Genomic DNA, 8,574 nt, shown 5'->3' with positions numbered 1-8,574 from the left:
GAATGTTATGCAGAATGTTATGCAGGTTTGTTATTGGAATGTTATGCAGGTATTTACTTGGAATGTTTTGCAGGTATTTTATTGGAATGTTATGCAGGTGTGTTTTGGAATGTTATCAAGGTGTGTTATTGGAATGTTATGCAGGTATTTACTTGGAATGTTATGCAGGTTTGTTATTGGAATGTTATGCAGGTGTGTTATTGGAATTTTATGCAGGTATGTTATTGGAATGTTATGCAGGTGTGTTTTGGAATGTTATCCAGGTGTGTTATTGGAATGTTATGCAGGTATTTACTTGGAATGTTATGCAGGTATGTTATTGGAATGTTATGCAGGTGTGTTATTGGAATGTTATCCAGGTATTTACTTGGAATGTTATGCAGGTGTGTTATTGGAATGTTATGCAGGTGTGTTATTGGAATGATATGCAGGTGTGTTATTGGTATGTTATGCAGGTATTTACTTGGAATGTTATGCAGGTGTGTTATTGGAATGTTATCCAGGTATGTTATTGGAATGTTATCCAGGTGTGTTATTGGAATGTTATGCAGGTGTGTTATTGGAATGTTATGCAGGTATTTACTTGGAATGTTATGCAGGTGTGTTATTTGAATGTTTTGCAGGTATGTTATTGGAATGTTATGCAGGTGTGTTATTGGAATGTTATGCAGGTGTGTTATTGGAATGTTATGCAGGTATTTACTTGGAATGTTATGCAGGTGTGTTATTGGAATGTTATGCAGGTGTGTTATTGGAATGTTATGCAGGTGTGTTATTGGAATGTTATGCAGGTGTGTTATTGGAATGTTATCCAGGTATTTACTTGGAATGTTATGCAGGTGTGTTATTGGAATGTTATGCAGGTGTGTTATTGGAATGGTATGCAGGTGTGTTATTGGAATGTTATGCAGGTATTTACTTGGAATGTTATGCAGGTGTGTTATTGGAATGTTATCCAGGTATGTTATTGGAATGTTATCCAGCTGTGTTATTGGAATGTTATGCAGGTGTGTTATTGGAATGTTTTGCAGGTGTGTTATTTGAATGTTATGCAGGTATTTACTTGGAATGTTATGCAGGTGTGTTATTTGAATGTTATGCAGGTATGTTATTGGAATGTTATGCAGGTGTGTTATTGGAATGTTATGCAGGTGTGTTATTGGAATGTTATGCAGGTATTTACTTGGAATGTTATGCAGGTGTGTTATTGGAATGTTATCCAGGTGTGTTATTGGAATGTTATGCAGGTGTGTTATTGGAATGTTATGCAGTTATTTACTTGGAATGTTATGCAGGTATTTACTTGGAATGTTATGCAGGTGTGTTATTGGAATGTTATGCAGGTATTTACTTGGAATGTTATGCAGGTGTGTTATTGGAATGTTATGCAGGTGTGTTATTGGAATGTTATGCAGGTATGTTAATAAATAGGTAATAAATAGGCCATAGTGGTGAAATAATTACAATATAGCAATTAAACACTGGAATGGTCGATGTGCAGAAGATGAATGTGCAAGTAGAGATACTGGGGTGCAAAAAAAGCAAAAAATAATAAATCAATAGCAGTATGGGGATGAGGTAGTTGGATGGGATATTTACAGATGGGCTATGTACAGGTCAAAATCAAATGTATTTGTCACATGGTTAGCAGATGTTAATGCGAATGTAGCGAGATGCTTGTGCTTCTAGTTCCGACAATGCAGTAATAACCAACAAGTAATCTAACTGACAATTCCAAAACTACTACCTTATACACAAGTGTAAAGGGATAAATAATATGTACATAAAGATATATGAATGAGTGATGGTACAGAACAGCATGGGCTAGATACAGGAGATGGTATCGAGTATGGTATATACATATGAGATGAGTAAGGTAAGGTATGTAAACAAAGTGGAATAGTTTAAAGTGGCTAGTGATACATGTATTACATAAAGATGCAGTAGATGATATAGAGTACAATATATACATATACATATGAGATGAATAATGTAGGGTATGTAAACATTATATTAAATAGTATTGTTTAAAATGGCTAGTGGTATATTTTACATCATTTCCCATCAATTCCCATTATTAAAGTGACTGGAGTTGAGTCAGTGTGTTGGCAGCAGCTACTCAATGTTAGTGGTGGCTGTTTAACAGTCTGATGGCCTTGAGATAGAAGCTGTTTTTCAGTCTCTCGGTCCCTGCTTTGATGCACCTGTACTGACCTCGCCTTCTGGATGATAGCGGGGTGAACAGGCAGTGGCTCGGGTGGTTGTTGTCCTTGATGATCTTTATGGCCTTGGTGTAGGTTTCCTGGTGGGCAGGTTTGCCCCCGGTGATGCGTTGTGCAGACCTCACTACCCTCTGGAGAGCCTTACGGTTGAGGGCGGAGCAGTTGCCGTACCAGGCGGTGATAAAGCCCGACAGGATCCTCTCGATTGTGCATCTGTTGAAGTTTGTGAGGGTTTTAGGTGTTAAGCCACATTTCTTCAGCCTCCTGAGGTTGAAGAGGCGCTGCTGCGCCTTCTTCACGATGCTGTCTGTGTGGGTGGACCAATTCAGTTTGTCTGTGATGTGTATGCCGAGGAACTTAAAACTTACTACCCTCTCCACTACTGTCCCATCAATGTGGATATGGGGGCGCTCCCTCTGCTGTTTCCTGAAGTCCACAATCATCTCCTTTGTTTTGTTGACGTTGAGTGTGAGGTTATTGTCCTGACACCACACTCCGAGGGCCCTCACCTCCTCACTGTAGGCCGTCTTGTCGTTGTTGGTAATCAAGCCTACCACTGTAGTGTCGTCCGCAAACTTGATGATTGAGTTGGAGGCGTACGTGGCCACGCAGTCGTGGGTGAACAGGGAGTACAGGAGAGGGCTGAGAACGCACCCTTGTGGGGCCCCAGTGTTGAGGATCAGCAGGGTGGAGATGTTGTTACCTACCCTCACCACCTGGGGAGGCCGGTCAGGAAGTCCAGTACCCAGTTGGACAGGGCGGGGTCGAGACCCAGGGTCTCGAGCTTGATGACGAGTTTGGAGGGTACTATGGTGTTAAATGCTGAGCTGTCGTCGATGAACAGCATTCTCACATAGGTATTCCTCTTGTCCAGATGGGTTAGGGGAGTGTGGTTGAGTTTGTGTCTTCTGTGGACCTATTTGGGCGGTAAGCAAATTGGAGTGGGTCTAGGGTGTCAGGTAGGATGGAGGTGATATGGTCCTTGACTAGTCTCTCAAAGCACTTCATGATGACGGAAGTGAGTGCTACGGGGCGGTAGTTGTTTAGCTCAGTTAGCTTTCTTGGGAACAGGAACAATGGTGGCCCTCTTGAAGCATGTGGGAACAGCCGACTGGTATAGGGATTGATTGAATATGTCCGTAAACACACCAGCCAGCTGGTCTGCGCATGCTCTGAGGGAGCGGCTGGGGATGCCGTCTGGGCCTGGAGCCTTGCAAGGGTTAACACGTCTAAAACCTAACCTTAACCCTAACCCTAAAACCTAACCCTAAAACCTAACCTTAACCCTAGCTCCTAACCCTAAAACCTAACCTAACCTAAAACCTAAAACCCAACCTTAACCCTAAAACCTAACCTTAACCTTAACCCTAACCCTAACCCTAAAACCTAACCATAACCTTAACCCTAACCCTAAAACATAACCCTAAACCCTAACTCTAAAACCAACACTAACTCTAATCTTAGCCATTAAAACCTCTTAGAAATAGTTTTTGGACCTTGTGGGGACCAACAAAATGTCCCCGGTTGGTCAAATTTTTGTTTGTTTACGTCCACACACACACACACACGCACAAGCACACACACACACACGCACAAGCACACACACGCACAAACACAAGCACACACACACACACACACACACACGTCGACATATCGTCAGTTCATCTGATTAGTCTCTGGCTATATAGGGCAACAGTTAGGACTCTGTGTGTGTGTGTGTGTGTGTGCGCGTGTGCGTGTGCGTGTGTGTGCGTGCGCGTGCGTGTGCGTGTGCGCGTGTGCGTGTGTGTGTGTCACCATTAGGCCTTGCAGGAGGTGATTATAGATTAGTGGGTGCTATAATACTGACCACTATTAGTCTTATTCTCATCAACGTGACACTGTTTTCTCAACAGAGAGAACAATAAACAAAGAAACAGATGGAGAAACAGTGTTGATGGTACTGAACAACACACTGAGGGAGGGAGAGAGGGGGAGAGGGAGAGGGGGAGAGGGAGAGGGGGAGGGGGAGAGGGAGGGGGAGGGGGAGGGGGAGAGAGGGGGAGGGGGAGAGAGAGGGGGGGGAAGGAGAGGGGGAAGAGGGGGAGAGAAGGAGAGGGGGAGGGAGGAAGGGAGAGGGAGGTGGGGGAGAGGGGGAGAGGGAGAAACACAGAGACAGACAGGGAGGAGAGGGAGAGAAGGAGAGGGGGAGAGCGGGGGGAGAGGAGGGGGAGAGGAGGGGGAGAGAGGGGGAGGGGGAGAGAGAGGGGGAGAGGAGGGGGAGAGGGGGAGGGGGAGGGGAAGAGGGAGAGAGAGGGGGGGGGAGAAGGGGGAGAAGGAGAGGGGGAAGAGGGGGAGAGAGAAGGAGAGGGGGAAGAGGGGGAGAGGGGGCGGAGAGGGGGGGGCAGAGAGGGGGGAGGGGGAGAGAGAGGGAGAGAGGGGGAGGGGGGGAGAGTCAGAGGAAGAGAAACAGAGAGAGAAAGACAGACCTACCCTCCTGTTCGATCCTCAGTCTGCAGTCTGCAGCTGACCCCTGCAGCGCTACATTCTCATTGGTCAGAATGTTCAGCCTCTGCCTCAGTGCATCCTGGGAAATAGAGTCAGACACGCAATGACCACCATCTGAACAGGAACAACTCACAGTGCAGTTATAAGATAGAACTAGACTTACAGGACCCAGATAGAACTAGACTTACAGGGCCCAGATAGAACTAGACTTACAGGGCCCAGATAGAACTAGACTTACAGGGCCCAGATAGAACTAGACTTACAGGGCCCAGAGAGAACTAGACTTACAGGGCCCAGATAGAACTAGACTTACAGGGCCCAGATATAACTAGACTTACAGGGCCCAGATAGAACTAGACTTACAGGACCCAGACAGAACTAGACTTACAGGGCCCAGATAGAACTAGACTTACAGGGCCCAGATAGAACTAGACTTACAGAGCCCAGATAGAACTAGACTTACAGGGCCCAGATAGAACTAGACTTACAGGGCCCAGATAGAACTAGACTTACAGGGCCCAGATAGAACTAGACTTACAGAGCCCAGATAGAACTAGACTTACAGGGCCCAGATAGAACTAGACTTACAGGACCTAGATAGAACTAGATCTACAGGGCCCAGATAGAACTAGATCTACAGGACCTAGACAGAACTAGACTTACAGGGCCCAGATAGAACTAGACCTTCAGGACCCAGATAGAACTTGACCTTCAGGGCCCAGATAGAACTTGACCTTCAGGGCCCAGATAGAACTTGACCTTCAGGGCCCAGATAGAACTAGACTTACAGGACCTAGACAGAACTAGACTTACAGGGCCCAGATAGAACTAGACTTACAGGGCCCAGATAGAACTAGACTTACAGGGCCCAGATAGAACTAGACCTACAGGGCCCAGATAGAACTAGACCTACAGGACCCAGATAGAACTAGATCTACAGGACCCAGATAGAACTAGATCTACAGGGCCCAGATAGAACTAGATCTACAGGACCCAGATAGAACTAGATCTACAGGACCCAGATAGAACTAGATCTACAGGGCCCAGATAGAACTAGATCTACAGGACCCAGATAGAACTAGATCTACAGGACCCAGATATAACTAGATCAAATCAAATCAAATCAAATTTGATTTGTCACAATCACATGGTTAGCAGATGTTAATGCGAGTGTAAGCGAAATGCTTGTGCTTCTAGTTCCGACAATGCAGTAATAACCAACAAGTAATCTAACTAACAATTCCTAAACTACTGTCTTATACACAGTGTAAGGGGATAAAGAATATGTACATAAGGATATATGAATGAGTGATGGTACAGAGCAGCATAGGCAAGATACAGTAGATGGTATCGAGTACAGTATATACATATGAGATGAGTATGTAAACAAAGTGGCATAGTTAAAGTGGCTAGTGATACATGTATTACATAAGGATGCAGTCGATGATATAGAGTACAGTATATACGTATGCATATGAGATGATTAATGTAGGGTAAGTAACATTATATAAGGTAGCATTGTTTAAAGTGGCTAGTGATATATTTACATAATTTCCCATCAATTCCCATTATTAAAGTGGCTGGAGTTGAGTCAGTGTCAGTGTGTTGGCAGCAGCCACTCAATGTTAGTGGTGGCTGTTTAACAGTCTGATGGCCTTGAGATAGAAGCTGTTTTTCAGTCTCTCGGTCCCATCTTTGATGCACCTGTACTGACCTCTCCTTCTGGATGATAGCGGGGTGAACAGGCAGTGGCTCGGGTGGTTGATGTCCTTGATGGTCTTTATGGCCTTCCTGTAACATCGGGTGGTGTAGGTGTCCTGGAGGGCAGCTAGTTTGCCCCCGGTGATGCGTTGTGCAGACCTCACTACCCTCTGGAGAGCCTTACGGTTGAGGGCGGAGCAGTTGCCGTACCAGGCAGTGATACAGCCCGCCAGGATGCTCTCGATTGTGCATCTGTAGAAGTTTGTGAGTGCTTTTGGTGACAAGCCGAATTTCTTCAGCCTCCTGAGGTTGAAGAGGCGCTGCTGCGCCTTCTTCACGATGCTGTCTGTATGAGTGGACCAATTCAGTTTGTCTGTGATGTGTATGCCGAGGAACTTAAAACTTGCTACTCTCTCCACTACTGTTCCATCGATGTGGATAGGGGGGTGTTCCCTCTGCTGTCTCCTGAAGTCCACAATCATCTTCTTAGTTTTGTTGACGTTGAGTGTGAGGTTATTTTCCTGACACCACACTCCGAGGGCCCTCACCTCCTCCCTGTAGGCCGTCTCGTCGTTGTTGGTAATCAAGCCTACCACTGTTGTGTCGTCCGCAAACTTGATGATTGAGTTGGAGGCGTGCGTGGCCACGCAGTCGTGGGTGAACAGGGAGTACAGGAGAGGGCTCAGAACGCACCCTTGTGGGGCCCCAGTGTTGAGGATCAGCGGGGAGGAGATGTTGTTACTTACCCTCACCACCTGGGGGCGGCCCGTCAGGAAGTCCAGTACCCAGCTGCACAGGGCGGGGTCGAGACCCAGGGTCTCGAGCTTGATGACGAGCTTGGAGGGTACTATGGTGTTGAATGCCGAGCTGTAGTCGATGAACAGCATTCTCACATAGGTATTCCTCTTGTCCAGATGGGTTAGGGCAGTGTGCAGTGTGGTTGAGATTGCATCGTCTGTGGACCTATTTGAGCGGTAAGCAAATTGGTGTGGGTCTAGGGTGTCAGGTAGGGGGGAGGTGATATGGTCCTTGACTAGTCTCTCAAAGCACTTCATGATGACGGAAGTGAGTGCTACGGGGCGGTAGTCGTTTAGCTCAGTTACCTTAGCTTTCTTGGGAACAGGAACGATGGTGGCCCTCTTGAAGCATGTGGGAACAGCAGACTGGTATAGGGATTGATTGAATATGTCCGTAAACACACCAGCCAGCTGGTCTGCGCATGCTCTGAGGGCGCGGCTGGGGATGCCGTCTGGGCCTGCAGCCTTGCGAGGGTTAACACGTTTAAATGTTTTCCTCACCTCGGCTGCAGTGAAGGAGAGACCGCATTTTTCCGTTGCAGGCAGTGTCAGTGGCACTGTATTGTTCTCAAAGCGGGCAAAAAAGTTATTTAGTCTGCCTGGGAGCAAGACATCCTGGTCCGTGACTGGGCTGGATTTCTTCCTGTAGTCCGTGATTGACTGTAGACCCTGCCACATGCCTCTTGTGTCTGAGCCGTTGAATTGGGATTCTACTTTGTCTCTGTACTGACGCTTAGCTTGTTTGATAGCCTTACGGAGGGAATAGCTGCATTGTTTGTATTCAGTCATGTTACCAGACACCTTGCCCTGATTGAAAGCAGTGGTTCGCGCTTTCAGTTTCACGCGAATGCTGCCATCAATCCAAGGTTTCTGGTTAGGGAATGTTTTAATCGTTGCTATGGGAATGACATCTTCAACGCACGTTCTAATGAACTCGCACACCGAATCAGCATATTCGTCAATGTTGTTATTTGACGCAATACGAAACATGTCCCAGTCCACGTGATGGAAGCAGTCTTGGAGTGTGGAGTCAGCTTGGTCGGACCAGCGTTGGACAGACCTCAGCGTGGGAGCTTCTTTTTTTAGCTTTTGTCTGTAGGCAGGTATCAGCAAAATGGAGTCGTGGTCAGCTTTTCCGAAAGGGGGGCCCGGGCAGGGCCTTATATGCGTCGCGGAAGTTAGAGTAACAGTGATCCAAGGTTTTTCCGCCCCTGGTTGCGCAATCGATATGCTGATAAAATTTAGGGAGTCTTGTTTTCAGATTAGCCTTGTTAAAATCCCCAACAACGATGAATGCAGCCTCCGGATAAATGGTTTCCAGTTTGCAAAGAGTTAAATAAAGTTCGTTCAGAGCCATCGATGTGTCT

This window comes from Oncorhynchus masou, chromosome 12 (assembly GCF_036934945.1).
Source record: "Oncorhynchus masou masou isolate Uvic2021 chromosome 12, UVic_Omas_1.1, whole genome shotgun sequence".
Taxonomy (NCBI): domain Eukaryota; kingdom Metazoa; phylum Chordata; class Actinopteri; order Salmoniformes; family Salmonidae; genus Oncorhynchus; species Oncorhynchus masou.
This window is presented reverse-complemented; position numbering follows the sequence as displayed.